The 18,188-nt window shown below is 52.3% G+C and overlaps 1 protein-coding gene and 1 long non-coding RNA gene across 2 annotated transcripts in view; one reads left to right on the plus strand and one right to left on the minus strand.

Annotated features, from left to right (window-relative positions):
• Positions 1-18,188, plus strand: part of LOC125953919 (DAZ-associated protein 2) — a 215,716-nt gene that overhangs the window by 67,477 nt on the left and 130,051 nt on the right. The window lies entirely within an intron of this gene.
• The window catches only part of LOC125953922 (uncharacterized), a 49,281-nt gene continuing 40,667 nt past the window's right edge, over positions 9,575-18,188 (minus strand). Inside the window, exon 4 of the long non-coding RNA XR_007468993.1 lies at positions 9,575-10,278. This is a non-coding gene — a long non-coding RNA (uncharacterized LOC125953922). The remainder of the gene's footprint in view (positions 10,279-18,188) is intronic.

The raw sequence follows: 18,188 nt of genomic DNA on the forward strand, positions 1-18,188 counted from the left end.
GCGATCCTCAAAAGATCAGCATGAACCTCTCCAATACAATCTCTGCCTTTTTCCCTAAGCACCTTCCCCGAGTTCGCACGCGCACGACGCACTAATTGCGAACTAACCAGATGTTAATTCCTCCAATAATTCCGACGTCGGAATCGACACGACTACGTGGCGCGGCGTGGCCGATTTCCGGCTCGTGCAACCCGGGGCGCCTACACACCGAGTCCGATCGATCTTGGCACCGGTCCAACCACCAGCGCCGCGAGCGGTAAATTACCTTCTCTGCCAAATTCGATTTATTTTTGCACTCAATAACGGCCACCATCACGACGGGGCCGGGGGACGGGGAACGGTTGTCGTTCGTTCCCTCGTTCGCGGGATCATCCCGGATCGCCGGATCACCAACGACGCCCACGCGCCCACGACGACGCCTGTCCTGTTGAGCTGTATTGATCTTTTTCTTTATTACCTCCATAAATTAGGGGGGTGCTGGGTTAAGGGGGGCCCTCGCGCTCCAAAGTCTCGTGTGCGTCTCGTGTCCGTCTCGACGTCTGAGGGCGTCTCGAGTGCATCGCCGTCGTCGTCGTCGCCGTCCGGTCTCGACCTCCAAAATTGGCTCGAAGCTTCAATTGCAGTTCGAGCGGCGACCGGTTGGCCAATAAATATTTGCCAGAATTAATTTATGCTCGCCAGAAGAAGGAGCGTTGCGACGACGACGACGACGTCGATGCGCTGCGCGATGACTAACGCGTCACGCGCTTTGTGGCCGATGCCGAAAAGTGAGGTTAAGGCAGCTTTTGGGTCGGGTAATGGACGAACCTGTGGCGGACATTTTAGACCCGAAGAAGCACATCGTCGTCTAATGATCGTCCGAGGCTGTGTGTTTGCTGCGAGCTTCGCATTGTGGGTAAAATATTATCCAACATAAATCCCGATTTTATGGCGCACACGATAACCATCTCCGGTTGACCAAACAATCCTGAGACCGAAATCCTGAATCGTGGCCCTGTGGACCACGGGACAAAGGATGGACCTCGGGGAAACACCTTCAAGTCTATCGGCAAGCGATGGTCGTCTGCGGAACCCATTCCAACCACGGGCAGGTGAGTGTGTGTCCGCCGGATCCTAGAACAACGAACGGACAGAGCGACCCTTTCGGTCGTATAGTAGCCCAATCTTATCTGCCCCGCTACTCTTACCCTTGTGTGTGATCGGATCGTATCCGATCGAAACAATTCCTTCGATTGGTCGGACATATCCTGACAGGACCGCCCCTGTCATCGCGACCGACCTTTCGAAAAGGTTCAACATCCAATGTCCGAACGTCGTGTCCCTTGCGGTGTCATATTTTAAACCCGGACTATCGCCGCTTGTAAATCCTTTCCCCCCCCCCCCCCCCCCCCCCGGTGTCTTCAAATCCAACCAGAAGAGACTTCCGGAGCCACCGGCGACGCGCTAATGGATTGATGATAATTGTCCTGTCCCCGACTGTGCTTCCCGAGGGAGTCGCACGAATGGTGCGCCCGCGATGGCCTCGCTGTCTTCGGTTGTACGCTATCGGATTGCAGCAAGCGGCTGTGGTGGCCGACACCACACGAAACGCAACAGGAAATGCGACACTCGCCCGAAAGGGATCCCAAGATCTCGCCCTCGAAAGTATTCGATTACAAGCTACCTCCTCATCCTCACCATAAGACTCTGTGAGGTCCCCCGGCTCGGTCTCGAGCGTGATCCATATCCGATGGCAGAAGCCAGTTCGCTTCTTGTGCGTGCGTGTGTGCGTGTGTGTGTGTGTGCATAACCTTGCGCCATCGCGCCATGGCCTCACGTTCAGACAAGTCAAGGCACCTGATAAGATGTGTTTCCCGTCCCGTGTGGTGCTCGAAGACATTCCTGGCGCGTGGTCCCGCACCATAATGCGCACGAAGGTCTGAGTCAGTCGCCGTCGCCGCCGCCGCCGCCGGGTTATCGGGCTGGTATCGTCGTGCGCTGCTCAAACCCGGCACGAGGATGGCTCGTGCCTGTCTCGTGATTAGAGCACATTGTTTCGATCATCCCGTGAGCCACTGGCCCTGGTCCCTGGCACTTCCACCACTTCCCTTTCCTCGACGTTGTGTGCGCGGTTTTGTGGACGTTTCAAGTTCGCGCCGATAAAAATGGGTCAACGTCGTGGCGTGGCGTACGATAAGCCCGGCAGGCAGCCAAACGGAGCGAGGCCAGCCGCAGTCACAAACAAGTCAGTCTTTGAGATGCTACCAGAAGAAGAAGGAAAAAAAAAATCTCGAAGGGAACTTTAGGTCGAAATGGTCGGATGCTATCCCGTCATTGTAGGACGTCCAGTCCAGGATGCGTCCATCATTGTAGGACTGATATTTTGATTTCATTCGCTTGTTATTGAAACTCTATCAATTTATTGCATCTACTTTCCAATCAACGCAGGGCGCAGGGTGTTTGTTATGGGTGTTGCGTACTCCCATTTGGATTTCTGGGCCTCTATTTTCGTCCCATCTATCTGGCAGCGTCCAGTGAAGCGGCACGATAGGGTTTTAATTTCCCATTAAAAATGATCAGCAAAAGTAGTGACTGTGACGGGCGATCCTCGAGCACGTTGCTCGCTGTGGTTGATACTGATTGAAAACAATGTCGTAAACGAAACCAGCGAAACCTGATAAGACCTGTGCGGACCCCCAAGATCCCCAAAAACTTGTAATTATCATCCACAATCAATTCCAATCACGGAGCGGATGGGACTTCTGTAACCACGCACTGTTGCGCATCACCGTCCGTTATTAGATTGTTATTAATCCTCTCTTTCTGCCTCGCTTCCTCGCTCTCCGCACCGGAAGGTCACACTCGTGGCGAAGGTCACACGCGAAGGTCCAACGAGCAAAGCCATGCCGGTCACCTCCGTAACCGACTGCTATAATAATCTCCCTCTTCTAACTCGACTTTTCGGACGCCAATGTCAAAATGTCCCACTGGTGGTGGTGGTGGTGGTGGTGGTGGCTGTTATCAGTGGCGACGAGGTGTTGTGGCATCGTTATATGAGCTGCAGCAGGCAGGCGGGCACGTGCCGTAACCCGAAACCGCGTGCAACCCCTGCCCTGACGGAGGCTGATAACCAGCGTTACTCGCTGGGTGCCGATGAGTCCCAAAAAACAAGAAGCACCGCGCGAACCAGCTGCTGGTGCTGCTGGTGCTGCTGCTGGTGCTGAGAGTGCCAATACCGATTGTCGGAATGCAAAACGGGAGTGGGATGCTCCGTGATTGACGTCTTCCGTGACGACGAAACCGCGTGCGATGATGATGATGAGATGCCGATTGGCGGAATGTCTGCCACCGGTAAGATATCGGACGCTCTAGTCCAGAGGAAGTCACGTTGTGAAGCACCGTGTGACCGTGAAATGCTGGTGTCTGGTCTGGTGCCCGGGTTCGTTGTACGTGAGCATTCGGGTGGCGCGCAACCGTTACGCGCGCACGCCGCCTCTCGGCCACACCTCAATGAATGTTTTTGTGTTATCAAGTGCAAGGTAATGGCACTGGTACAGCGGCTGAATGGCACGAACTGGTGCGCCGGTACCCCGGACCGCGGCGCACGCCATGCTCGCAGGAAGGAGAACTACATGGCACAAACGGGGGGAAGGCAAGGTTTTATTATGCTGCTCCGACCTGACCAACCCTTCTTTTACACAACTACCAGGGTGTGAAGGTTTTCGTTTTCCTCATTTTGTTGCTGTTGCTGCTGCTGTTGTTGCGAAATGGCCACAGAGGTCTCGCAGAAGCTCTCGCCAGTCGCCAGTCGCGACCACATGGGCACGAATTCGAATCATTTCTTCACCTCGCAACGAGGGGAGGTGGTCAATTGATCGATTCATTGACTGATATCTTGATCGCGCCGATCGGTACTCCGAGGCCGACTCGTTACTTCAGCGCGATATATCCGATAAGTGCGTCCGTCGTCACTATTTCCCCAGTCACAGGGTCACAAAAACACAATTAAACTCCGCTGGGTGCCGGGTGTCAAGTCCTTCGACGTGCGCACAGTTCGCGCGATTCCAGAATCGACAGAATTGATTGGATTGTTTGAGCTGAGGGCACGAGCAGCTCATTCCAAACTGATGGCGGAAGACCTTCTGCTGCAAATTGCCAATTATCTGCCACGAAAACTCTTGCGCCACAAAACTTGAGACATTCCGAGCGCTGAGGAGTGTCACGCAGAAGGTGCCTGTGTCTAGGTTCAATCTCCCTTCGCTCTGTTGGAGTCTCTCTCTCGTGATCGAGATCTCGAGTTGTTGCGTTCTGATGGAGCAATTTACAAAACCGATCCGTCGTCGACGTCGTCGTCATCAAAATGAATCCTCTTCTCTTGCGTACAGACGAGTAATGATAGAGATGTTCCGAGGAGTAATTGTGGCCCGGATTGCATGATTAGTTTGTTTATCAAACAGCTGGCACCCTTTAGATGCTTCTCGCTAAGCACAGCGGGCGCACTGGGCACGACTGGGTCTCAACAAGGATGCTGCCCCTCAACATCCTCTACTGTGCAAAAATAAACAACGCATTTCCTTCTAATAATTGTAGGACACAGACCCGGGCACCAAAGACCAACACGTGCAGCGAGTCTCTCTCTCCACAACTCGTCTTGACGGCACGGGCTATGCAAATGCTGTGACCAGCAGGACGACGACGATGACGACGACAAGTGTCTCGACGCAACTCGAGTACTACTCCCGGAGTGTTCCTAACGTCCGAAAAAGAGCGAGAACGAGAAAGAAAGCATGTGTGTGTGCAATTTAGATAATAACAAAGATGTTTGCATTGTGCCATGCCTGGCCATGCGCATGCGCATCATAATCGTGTTCGCGTGTTCGGCCTCGATTGCTCCACGGCATGTGGAAGTGCGACGCCACGCCGCTCCAAGAACTCTGCGACGGCGGCTGCTGCTGCGTCTGGTGTGGTCACTCTCGATTTCATTTCCGCTGCTAGCTCTCGGTCGGTCGGTCTCTGTGGCAAGTGTCTTAATTCTGGGGTTTGCGGCTGACCAGCGCCAGAACATCGCCGGTGGCGAAAAATCGACTCGAGCATGCCGCCAGTCGCTTGAAGGTCACTTGATGCTGCTGCTGGGTGGCATCGTACCAATCCGCCGGAGGCGGACACCACACGTGAACCAATTTTAGGCCAACAAATAGTAACATTCGACGACCGCTCCTCCTCCTCCTCTTCCTCCTGGGATGCATCTTTTTTTGCGGCCGAAAATTGAGCAATTATGTGGTTTTGGCTTCGCTCCCGCGTTCGCGTTCCAGGGCAGGCAGTCCGGACCGGGCCGACCGTCCGTCCGGCTGGCTGGCTGAGGTTCTTCGCCTCCGGGCCACTGGATTCCGAGGATCGCCGCGTGCATCTTGTGCCGGCCTGCGAATGCAATTCGCGTGCAGTTGGTCCTGGGTGGCCTCGAGTGAAATTATGATCCGGCGCATACGTGATGGATACCCACGATGCTGCTGCTGCTGCTGCTGCTGCTGCTGCTGTTGCTGCTAGACACCGTCCTGTATCGGGATCGTCTGACCATAAATTATGAACCCTATGCCCTACAGGGCATCTTTTGGCATCGGATCTTGGAATCGAATCGAATCTTAATAACGTATTAGTGAACTCGGGCATACGCATGTTGTGGCCTATATCATATTTTTAGAAACCCTATTCCCGAGGTACCTGGGAGTGTTCACGGAACAAGTCACCTACTAGTCACCTGCTGCTGAGCTGCTCCGAATTGACTCATCAAGGAAGTCTTCAAGGTGACTTGACAGAAACACAGTTTAAACAAGGTCACCCCCTACCCTAGGACCGCTCTGCTCCCCCAAATTGATTACAAGTCAGGCCGTCAGTTCGTCGTCATGCGTAAGCTCCTTCGGTCGGTGAAAATAGTCTTCTACTCTATCGGGTTTCCCCCCCCGCGTTATGGAGCAGAAGGAGGGCCAGCAAATCCAGCCCATTAATGCTGCATCATCATCATCAGCAGCCGCTCGGCTACGTGAAGAGCTGGGCGGCCGGGCCCACTTTCCGACGGTGCGTTCACTGTTCACCTGCGAGGAACGTGACGATCACGAGACGACATGCCGAGTGATAAGCTCCCCGTTGGTGTGGTGCTATAAATTGTGGCACACCCATTCCACACCCGGTTGGATTCCCACTTCCTCCTCCCCCCCAGTCTACCTCTCCTCTACACGGCGCTCGCGGCAATCTTATCGCGAAAAAGATGTTATTTTGCGCCGTTCGCGTAAGTGCAAGTTGTACTCCCCTCCTAGGATCTTAGAGTGTTCCACGCGGATCCAAAGCAGGAGTATAGGAGGTGCGAGGACGTGAAGTACGTGACTTGTGTTTGGTTTGGTTCGGGGCCATTTTGTTTGTTTGGCGTTTTTTTTTTTGGCGGGGCGAGGATTTTGTACCCGTCTGTTTGCACGGGAACAAAATCGGCACGTCGTAGGGGGCTGGCGGGGATGACGTTTGGAGAACGTTCCCCGGGATGAAATACATTCCTGCAGAACTGTTCTCAGAAATCAGCTACTATGTCGCGTAGTCGCGCTGGAGGCTAGAAGACCCCTCCCCTTCGATGCCTACTGCGAATGGACCTTGGCCTATTATTGTTAAAAAAAGAAATGAGGGAAATGACTTTGCCTCAGTGGTCAACCTCATCTTTCTCATCTTGTGGACCAAGTCATGTTTCCGTGCGCCATATCAAGGTCAACAATGATTTATTTTTTTTTTTGGTTCAATCTCCGCAGTCGCAGCTTAAGAGCAGCTAATAGGCCATCAAAAATTTGGGACTCCCCTCGTGGATGCAGAATCTTCGGGGGGGACAGTTCACAAACAACGGGGACTTTTTGAGGGGGTTGTTTACCAGACACGGCACACTGGCAATGTAACGGTAGTAACACACACACACACACACCCGCGTGCGATCCATTCTCTCACTCTCTTCTTGCAGCTCTGTCCGCAACCGCTGCTTCCTGTGTCCGGTGTTTTTATCAAGCCCAGCTTCCTTCCTGCTGCTGCTGCTGCTGCTGCTCATACTCGTACTCCACTGTTTGTTGGTTTCCGTCTCATTAAGCCACGTGCCGCGGGGGGTACACACACGAGCGGAGCATAATTTCCGCTCGCCACCGTTTGACATGCGACTGGTGGTGGACGGTGGAAAGGTCACTTGATAAGTACAATCGGGCAGGCCGGACAGAACCGCAACAAATCAGAGACACACAGCGAGTGAAAGATGAAGCGGCAGTGAGTGGTGAGTCCACGAGCGCACGCGCTATCGCAGCATCTTTTGTGGCCTTTTTGACGGCGGAAGGAGAGCAGCGCGTGGCGCATAGGCCACGGTCCGCGGCATCGTAAACCGCGGCCGGATTTTACACGCGCGTGTCGGTCACCCTTGATGGCTTCGCAGTAAACACACACACGCGCGCTCACTGTCGATCAACATTGTTTGTTATTGCCTGGAAGCTCATCATCCGGCAAGCGGAGTGTGTGCGTGTGTGTGCGGACACTGTTTGCGGTTTGGAACGCTTCGTTGGTCGAACGTCGAACTCCCAAAAGTTCCTACAGGTCATCAGGTTGGCCAACTTCGATGGAATCCGATATCGGAGTCACTTTCACCCAAAAAAAAATCGAGTAGTAATCGAGAACTATAATCACTTCTTTGTGGTCCCCCTCCCCGAAGTACTAATCAATCATTTTCCCCTTTTTCGGTGTGCGGCTGGTGGTTCGTGGCCACCGGGGGCAAAACGGTGTCAATGCAAAGTCGTGCTGCACCCATAAAGTGCGCCAATGAAATCGGGAAGGAAATCCAATCGAATTGCTCCCAATCTTCGATGGTCTGGCCTTCGGTCGGAGCCTTTCGTGCCGGGCCTTCGTGAGCTAGGCGTGATCGCGATAATCACGTTTGCATAATACAGGCATCCTTGACGTCATAGAAGCATGATCGCTGGCAGCAACCTTTTAAACGTCTCTCTCGCTCTCTCGCTCAAGGTGGTCCATCGGTTTGCATGATTGTTAACGACTTCTTGGAATTGGAATTACGACGCGACGTTGGTGGCCATTGCGTTCGCAATGCTCAACCTCCCGACGGGCCTCTCACGGGCGTCCTTGGGTTTTTGCGACATTCCCGACCCGCACGCACCATGGTGGACCATGGATTCTCACGACATCGACGACGTCCGTTGACGAGGATGACGACGACGACGACGACGTCGTCATCGTCGTCGACGGGGTGGCCACTTCACTCCTGGCACAAGGGTGAGGTCGCGTCGTCAAAACCGTCCTATGGCACTTCCTGCCTCCATTCCCCGTGCAGCCCCGGTGGCCGGACTAGTGACAGTCCCGAGGTCCAATTTGTTGCTGATCGTATCGCTGATAAGGGATGCAGCGAGAAAAGAAGGGATTGATTTTGAAAATAAATATTCATCAACCGCCCCGGTGAGGAGCGGGGGGATGACATCAACGACGGTGGCCACCGTGCAACCGGACTTGGACTCCAGCGAAGCAAGTAGCAGTCAAGTCAAATGGCGCGCGCGCGCGCACAACAAAAAACAAACTAAAAAAAGTGGATTTGCAACTGCGGAAGACACTCCAGGACTCGCTGGGAGTACTTATGCAAATGAGGGGACGACCGGGGAACCCGGGGCACGTACCACCAAGCAGCTAGCAGCAGCAGGTCCGGAGCCCTTTCTCCTCCCTTGTCCTTGGTTGCACGTTGCGTGGCTATCACCGCATGCCAAATGGTGGGACTTTCTGGGATCTCTGGCGTACGTACGTCCACTCCGCGGGGTGTAGTCCCGGACAAAGAGCTTGGACCGCTTCTCTGCAGGGCCCCTGGCCTGCCAGCCGGCTCGTGACATATGAAAAAGGACTCCGGCATTCGATCCGGGTGGCGCTGTAGGATGCCAGTCCGGCAGGCGCACGTCCGTTACTAAAGCGATGGACCAACGCCGTCGTCGTCTCGATCGTCATGGTGGTCAGCAAACGTTACAAATGGACATGCGAATTGGACGACGCAAGCGACGAACCGAAGAACAGAGAGAGAGAGAGAGGCAGAGAAAGGCAGGGAGATCGGAAAGAAGGGATCGGCAAAAGGCTGCTTCTCCGTTTCTTCTGGACCACCGCCTGGCCAGTAGTGTCCGTGTTCGGGTGTCTGTGTGCGCGCAAAGTTCCATAATAGATCGGACGAAATGGACTGCAGCGGGAAGCGATCGACTGAGGAGACCCCCGGCTGTGAGTCTCGTTGTGATCGAGCGTTCTGTCGTAGAGTAGAATCATCTGGCAACCAGGCCAAAGAGATCACCTCAAGCTCGAGAGAGAGAGAGAGAGAGAGAGAGAGAGAGAGAGAGAGAGAGAGAGAGAGAGAGAGAGAGAGAGAGAGCAGCCGCTGCTCTGAAGACTAAATTACAATAATAAAACAATCACTGCGCAACAGGTAGTGGGCTTCGAGGGACCCACACGGCCAGCCAGCCGGACACACATTGCGCACACATTGTCCGGCAGGCACGTAGCGGCAATAGCAGGTAGCGGGTCCGGGATTGCGCCCAAACCTTCGCGGCCCGTTTCATCCTGTGTTTGTGCGGAATCGAGCGGACGGGTCTCCGGTCTCCGGTTACTTCCTCCGAATGCCCGGGTGTCCTGCAGTGACGCAAAGCGCCACACACCACGCCGCTCCGACGCTGGTGCTTCTTGGACTATGGTTCTGGCTGCCGGCGACCAATCGCCGGGTCCACGGGCCGGGCGGCTAATCAACGCTAAATGGCATCATTAAGCTGGCTGGATCGTTTGGCGTTGGCGGTTCCAAAAAGCGCTTCGCTTTGATCTTTTCTGCTGATCCTGTTGCTGCTGTTGTTGCTGTTGCTGTTGTTGCTGTTGCTGCTGCAGCGGCTGCTTGTCGCGAGATCAATCGAGTAAGAGGCGTCAAGGATTCCGGTACATGAACCGAGCGAAATGGGCGGTTTTCCGGGAATCATTTTGTTGCGTAAATAAGGAAGTCGAAGCGTCGTGGGGTGGCGGAAGCACGGCTGTAGACGCTGATCGCTTGATCGATTGGTCTCGGTGACGGTGATCGGCGCCAAGTACGTGACGAAATTGGATACCTTGTTCTGCGGACGTATTGAGTTGTTACCGGAGTTACGGCGCAAGCCTTCCAACGGTTGAGTTGTTTTTGCCGATCATGGGGACGGTTGATCACGTCTGAGGTGCTGAGCAAACAGGATGCTTTCTAGGATTGTGTCAAGGTGTTTTGGCCTGTCTTTAATCCTTTTTACGTTGAAGAAAAGATAGGGAATAAAGGAATTATGTATCTTTTTCTCTTTTTCATGCCATCATTCTGGAATATTGATCGTCGAGGCCTTTAATGAAGATTTTTTTTAACTTGTTGTCTTATGTTATACACTTCACTTTTCCAATTCAGCTACCTTTTAATGTATTTTGTTCATGTAAGTGTTACTTGAGATTGTTTTTTGGTATACTTGATATGTTTAAATCGTTTCGATAGCCTATTCCAAATAATTGCTAACACTTGTCTATTGTTTAATTTTAACGTCGTTTTTCCTACGGTTTTTTTTCTTTTTTAACCAATTTTCCTTTTTTTTTCAAGTAAATATTGTTAGCTGAAAGTTATTGTTGTTCGAGAAATTAGCTCATGATGGAAGAAACAGATCTCCTTCTTGTAATTAAATTTAAAATTAATAATAATTTTTAATTTAATAACAAATAATAATAATTAGATACTGAAATTCGTTAAGTTGGTCTCACTCTTCGTTAGCTTGGATTTTCAGGGATTGTTTCCAAGTAACCAAACAGAAACCCGTAGTGTGTGAAATAACACTCCAAAATGATTGAAACAACGACTCAGAGACAAAAAGAAAACAATACGAATGCTTCCTCCACGAAATAACGTCCCAAAAAAAGGTGTTCCAAATCACAATGCACAACGTGCCACTAGCGGGCGCGGGGCCAGTCGCTTATCGCCGCGTAGATCGTGTTGCATCATATATCATAGACCAGACCTTCTTTCCCTTAATAGCTGCCCCAATTCGCGCCCATTAATCCTCCCAGAAACTCCGGACCGTTTAGTTCGATTTCTAGCGGAGGCTCTAGGCTAAACTTCAGCTGCTTATCTTGCTGCTGCCATCCGGACTAACTAGTCAGCGCACACACACACACACGCACACGCACGCACGCACGTGCAAAACACTCTACATACGTGGGTCACAGAGGCACCCGAAAACGATCCTCCTTATCTGCGCGGTATCGCAGCTCGAGTTTGGTCACTCGTGGGCTCCTAATTCTTCAACCTTACACCCCGTTTGTCACGCAACCGCATATCTTGATCGAATCTAGTTGAGGGCTTAGCTGTTGCTGCTGCTGCTTAGCCCCGGGGCGACTTATCCAGCACAAATAAATCACGCCTCGATCGCACGCCCGGATCAGATGCTACAGCGAGCAGCGAGCTAATTAAGCAATAGCCAAACGGATCCGTATCCGGACGGACTAACGATTAGCGAATTTGAATTCAATCCGATTCGGAAAAAACGGTCGTTATGCTAATCGCAACGTTCGCACTCTGATTGATCGTCTCTTGTTTGGTACCGTACGGCCATGGGCAGATTGTGTCGACAAAATCGGGCTAATCGATCCTCGACCTCTCGCCAGTTGAGAATGTGAGGTCCGCCCGAACGGATCTACCTGCCTCGTATCTCTCCGGTCACGCCACAAAAAAGAAAAGGTGCCAAAGAGCGAAGAAACTCCGCAACTCCAGAGTAATTAAGAAATCAATCTCGCATGCATTAATGACTGTTCGGCATTTTCGGGGGCGTTAGCGCCGAACCCTCGAGTACCGCAATCATCCGGACCTTTTGTTAGCGATTTTCGCGTAGCCAAAATGCACCTTGCGCCCTTTGGCCTGGCGCTTGGGCTGGCTGAACCCTGACATCCCTGATCTTGAGTTGTTCTTTGGTGGTCGGCCACGGACTCGAGGTGTGTGGTTCTCGGTCTCGGTCTCCGGAGTTCCGTTCGGGCATCAAAAGAAACGCCGCACCGGATTCGTCACACCGATAATTACCGCAGTAACGCAGTTTGGTCGCTTTGGTGGCACGTGTTCCCGAAAGAGGGAAGAGAGAAATAAGAAGAAGAGCAGCTCGATCGATCAACGTTTGTACCGTGACTGATTGGCGATCGCTCATGTTGAGGGACAAAATGAGGGACTTTCAAAAATCAGTAAAATAGTATCCAGTGGTCGGAGTGCAGAACGGGAAGTTTCTGTGCTTCGCACACACACACACACAGGCAGGCCGGCACTTAATTTGACAGTTGACAACGGCCCTTTATAGTCTGAGCTCATAAATGCTCCAACTGTATCGCTGATCACCAATTAACGAGGTGCGACCATTAAAGCGCTTGCGCGCCCCGATATTGATATCGAGCTGAAAATGCGAAGCGAATGTTGCTCACCTTATGTTGTTATGTATGTGGCGCCATGCCGGCTCTACCCGGATGAGGAGATTGACATGCTCATAACGAGGTGCGACGTCGTTCGCAGTTACGTTCGACCACCACCACCATCACCGCCACCACCGTTTTATCTCCCCTTCCCCCTCGGGCAGACCAGTGAGCATGTCCTGCGCCTTGGTGTTTAATTGTTAATTGCTCCAGTGACACCCGGTTGGCGTGTTATCGAGCATGTGATAGCACAGACTACCTGTTGAAAGGTGGTGTTGTAACGACGCACTCGGTTTAACACCACATACTAAACAGACACACCGACAAACAGGTTGACCTTCCACAGATCCACAACAACAATAATCCAAACGGTTCCCGATGGATGGAGCGTACGGAGCAACATAAGCGTTACGAAAAAAAGGAAGAGTGAGAGAGAAAGAGAGAGAGAGAGAGAAATCCCCGGATATGCTCGCATCTGCAACAGGCCGGCATCGTAACGGCGTGCGGCCCCGTCTGTGTGATGATGGCCGGAACGGATGGGCGACGACTAATCCCAATTAGGCGGAGCTCCACAATTAGGCCCGGGCTTTGATGCTGCCGCCAAACACTCACGCGTGATCGCTCGATCAAAAGTGCCCAAGTGCCGCGATCAGCACCAGACTCCGCGGTGGTGGTGGGGAGGTGGGGACGCCTGGAAAACATGTCAAAATTCCGTCAAATCAATGACCCTCGCCGATCAATCATCAAACGTACTGTAGGCGGATTAGACCGGCGGTGAGATCGAGGAGGTGATGATCGAGCAACACACGGGCGCGTGTGACACACACACACATCACACGCACACACCACACGCACATGCAGAGGTTACGGTCCAGTACAGTTGAATCCAGATGAATCGTGACAAATAGCCATTGCGGTGGTGCATAAAATGTGCATAAAATGCCGACCACTCGCCAACAGACAGCATCCCACACACACACACGCTGGCCAATATCTGTCCGAGAGCATTGAGGTTAGGGGTTTGCTTCTACGGCGACTGTCGTCAGCGAACGCGCGAGTGCGTTATTAATGAGTTCATTAATTCAATTTACAATGCTACGATTGGCGATTGGCGACGAGACCGACGTAAAGAAGGTGGAGGAAAGGAGAGGTCAAAACATTTGCATAATCGAGCACATTGTGTTTCTTCTGCCCTTCCAGGTGTTCCGTTGGCGGTCCGTCACGGATGAAGCGTCATCCGTGATGCTAAAACAGGACATTAGGGCATTCAATTTTGAGCGGAAAACATTGCGCAATGTCACATTATCGCTCCGTGGCCCCTTCAGGACTCCCGGGCTCAATTACAACCGGCGGAACGCGCCACATGGGCCCAGGACACGCATGCCGATGGCGCTGGTCTTAGCTACTGCTACGATCAATTGCCCGGGTGGCATCTTCATTTCACCAGACCGGGACAACACACACACACATAGTTGGCATCGGTTGGCGCCGATCCTCAGTCCGGTTGGTCCCAGCCACCCAGTAGCCAGCGGACGAAGGGACGAAGCGGCTTCTTACGGCGATTGCATGCCCGCCAGGCATCCTATCTGCTCCATATTTCAGGATCTAATGATACTGGGCTGTGCATTAATTATGATTCCTTTCAATTACTACCTTCTCCCCTTGTGCACTGCGATTTCCTTCCTCCTCTCCAACGACGACGACGACCGGCGCGATCGATCAATTCGCAACCAGCTGGCGCGATGGTGGACTGCGTCGTCGTCGTGGCCAGATCTTCCCCGGAATCGTCGTAAAGTCGCCAAAGCAAACATAAGATAAAGGAGGCGCACACACACAGGAACAGCGGTGGCGCCGTGGTGGGCCCCGTCGATGGATGATGCTTCCCAGTTCCCGGCCGCATCCCCGGGGGGTTGGCGCACGATTTTCGGGGCAGATTTTTGCTCGCGCCCCTGCTCGCCCATTCAAAGCGAGGAGGAGGACGCTTTATTTATTAAGTAATTATGCGACATCAGGAGCAGCAGCAACAGCAGCAGCAGCAGCAGCAAGGTCAGGTTGCTGTTTCCGAGCCTTTGTCTGGAGGCCTTTTTGTCGATGTCGATGGCTGGCTGGTCTGGCTGGCTGGCTACCTGCGTGGTCACGCAGCGTGTAGCCGCAGCCAGCAGATGGCCTGGGACGCTGGTGGTGGTCACGGCCACGCCGGTGGTCACCGGCATTTGAAACAATTTGTCCAATGAATTCCTAATCAACGGGGTCCCAGGAGCACCCGGGAGCACCCGGGAGCACTCGGCAGCAGCAGCAGCATCCATTCCGCCAGCCAGTCTTTAATGATTATAATGATGCAACGTGCAGCGGCGGTGTGCAGTCGCGAAATTGATTGCCTTTTCATTGGCCTTGCCCCGGTGCAATCTATTCAAACGCATCAGAGGGAGTCCACGAGACCGCGCGCGCGCACGCCCCGGACCTTGACCGTGGGTAAAACCGTCCGTGCATCAATGCTGCGCGTGTGTGTGCGCGTGTATGTGCGCCGGTGAGCAAAAGAACAAGTAATTAATCAAAATTTAGCAATTATGATCCATTATCATTTTTTGATAGCTGGTCCTTCCATGTAGCGTGTGTTCCGTGTGTTTGTGTGTTTGTTCGAGCGTATGTCTAAGGTTATGTTTGATGAGATGAGCATGCATGCATATTACAGTAATTGACATTGGGGCTGGGGCATAAAATGGAGGACAACAATTTGAAGTTGGTTTGTAACCCGTGGTAACGCAACACAAGAGGACTGCTAGATGTCCGCACGAGCAGTCCGTAAGGTAGTGTGTGTAACAGTTTTCGATTGAATCTTGTTTTTTTTTTCATTTTAAAATTCGTCAATTCCGTTTGCTAAAAAAAAACGGCAAAGCACTCCTTTCTCCAGCAGGTTTATGTTTTTTTTTTTTCAGGGTAAAACCCCCTCTTGGAGTCGAAGAGGTCCATCTGAAGACTGAATATTTGGAAAAAATAACAACCCTGCAATCGAGAACAACTCAATCAACTTCATATTTCATCGAAGTGAATGAAACCTTTAATTAAAATCCCACACACAAAAAAGGAGCTCTCTGATTGTGATCAGAATGCACAATGTGTGTGTGTGCGTGCGACAGAGAAAGTACGCGCGACATTGAAGCAAACAAAGCCTCTCTCCCCGTGGGGGGGATCTTCTTCGCGTTTTTTGTGCCTTCGGTGGAAGCAGCCAGCACACGCCCCGGTGGTACGCTTCCCGGTGGCAACAACTTAATTCAATTACCCCCAGAGAGAGACAGTGTGTGGTGGCTCGCATGGTCAGTACTTGACAAATTTACATACATAATTATGGTGGTTCCCCTTTTTCCTTCTTTTCCCAAAAATGGCGCGATGGATGGTGATGTCGTCGAGAGACAAACGCAAAATTAGTCAAACCGTGGCACCCGGGGCGGCCTTGGGGCCTGGGCTGTTTTATGCTCATGAACCCTCCTGGTGCATGACAACCTCGGTCCGAGAAGTCCGAACCGGAAAAATACTCGTTTTCAACCTCGGCAAGGTCCTGGAGGTTCGAACGATCATGCAGGCAACATGCTGGCAGGCCTCGAAGTGTGCCCGTTTCTTTTTTCTCTTTCTTTCTTTCTTTCTCTTGCGCATCGGTTGCTTCCGGAATCCAGGGACCACCCGAGGAGGGGGATATGCATTCACAACGGAATCGCAACCGTGCGCAACCTCCTGTGCGCCAGCATCGTACGGAAAGAAGAACATGTGCGGTGCGATGTGTCACCTCACCTGATCATTAGCGATCGCCAACGATTGTTGATTGTTGATGCAGCAACAACAGAAGCAACAGCAGCAGCAGAACCAATGCACCAGTCCATGTAGCGTTCGTGCGAATTTACATTCTGCATTTGCATACCGCCACCGACGATCGTACGCCAACTGACATGCACGTTGCGATCGACCGAAGGTATCTCGGTGCTCGGAGGCACGCGCGCTGTAGATCACAAATCGTACAAGATAAGCATCATTAGAGGAGAGCTTTCGAGAGCTTGATCGTAAAAATCAAAACAACCCCCCGGACGCCGGGCTCACTGCATGTTGCTGCTGCTGCTGCTGCTGCTGCTGACGGTGCTCATGATGATCATTGACCGATCTTATCTCTCTAACCAAAAAAAAAAACATTATTTAGAAGCCTAACGGAGAGCGCCATTTTGTGCAACCTTTAGTGGTCGGGGAGCGATAAATTTGGCGAATGTTTTATGGGCGCCAAATTGAGGTCCTGTGGTGACTGTTATTAGTGCAGCAGCAGCAGCAGCTGCTGCAACTCTGAGCAGCTCGCGGTATCGCTGCGTTGCCAATCTACGGTCATAATTTAGAAACAGGCGTTGAGGTTTTATTTTTTTTCAAATCAATTTTGAAAATTTAACGATATTCAGCTGCCGGAGCGTGGAATGCAAACGTTGTCCTCGTTTAGCTCTGGACATTCCCTCTCTAGAGTCTAGACGATACATCACACAGCATGATCGCGAGCGAGCTTTTTTTTGGTGAAGGGGGATCTAATTTCTCACCAGAGGCACTCCATGAGATAATTTCTCTCTCTCTGCTTCTAGTTCTATCCTTGTCCTAGCCTAACAACGGGGGCACTACCCCATTTGTCGTCGATAATTCATTAAATCCGGCTAATCGGGGCCATTATCGGTGGTGGAATTTCCCACCGACCGAAGTCTCGGCATAAATCATCCTAATGCTGTTTCGGACGCGATTGGCCCAATACACCAATACAAGTCAATTATCGGCACGCACACGGCTCCTCGTCCCTCTGCAGGCACCTCTAATAAGCCATTAATTAAATCACCCAATAAGGCCCCTTTGGCTTGTTCGACTTCTTATTCGTCGTTTTTTTTTCTGGCACAAAACCCGGCAAGGAGCAGCCCTTGCCTGGGACAACGAGAGGCCAGCGCGGTTGGAGGCCATTTAGATACGACGTGGTAGTGGTGGTGGTGGTGGTAGTGGTTGAAAATTAATTTCCTCAAAAAATGAACAACTAATTTCGATGGCGATCGATTTGTTTCTCGTCGTCGTACCCCCCAAATTGTGGCCTACCCCCCCATTCCCTTGGCACCTACGCTGGCTGGCTGGCTGGCTGGCATGTGCTCTATCGGTTCCACTCCCTCCGGCTCCGGCTCTCCTTAATCGCGCTCGCTGCTCAAGGCTCGCGGAAAAAGGACAAAATGCCCACCAGCATCCATTCAAATGAGCTTTTAATGAACTGGTTTCATTTCGGTTCTCGTCGTCGTCGTTGTTGTCGTTGACGGCGAGGTTGCGAGGTTTACATTTTTAATTAACGCACACGCAGCGCTCCCACCATCATCTCTCTCTCCGTCCCTTCCGCAGCACACGAGGCCCGTCCACCGGGATCACCAACCGATGATCGATGCGTGAGCATAAAACCGGCGAACGGAACCAGCAAAACCAGATCGTGTAAGTGACCCCGGTTGTCGTCCCCCCTCCGGTGTGGACAACGACAGAGACATCAATTAGGCGTTCCTAAGCGACCGCCTTGTAATGGCCCGTGGTCGAGACGAGACGCGACGCGACGCGACGCGATTCTCACGCTGACACGCTGCTCGGCGTCGCGCGCGCGCGCGCCTCGATCGCTCTTCCGGACATATTCAACCGGCTCGTGAACGGATTAGGTTACCTTGCAGCAGCAGCCGGCGCAGCAGCCG

Source organism: Anopheles darlingi, chromosome 3, assembly GCF_943734745.1.
Source record: "Anopheles darlingi chromosome 3, idAnoDarlMG_H_01, whole genome shotgun sequence".
NCBI classification, from domain to species: Eukaryota; Metazoa; Arthropoda; class Insecta; order Diptera; family Culicidae; genus Anopheles; species Anopheles darlingi.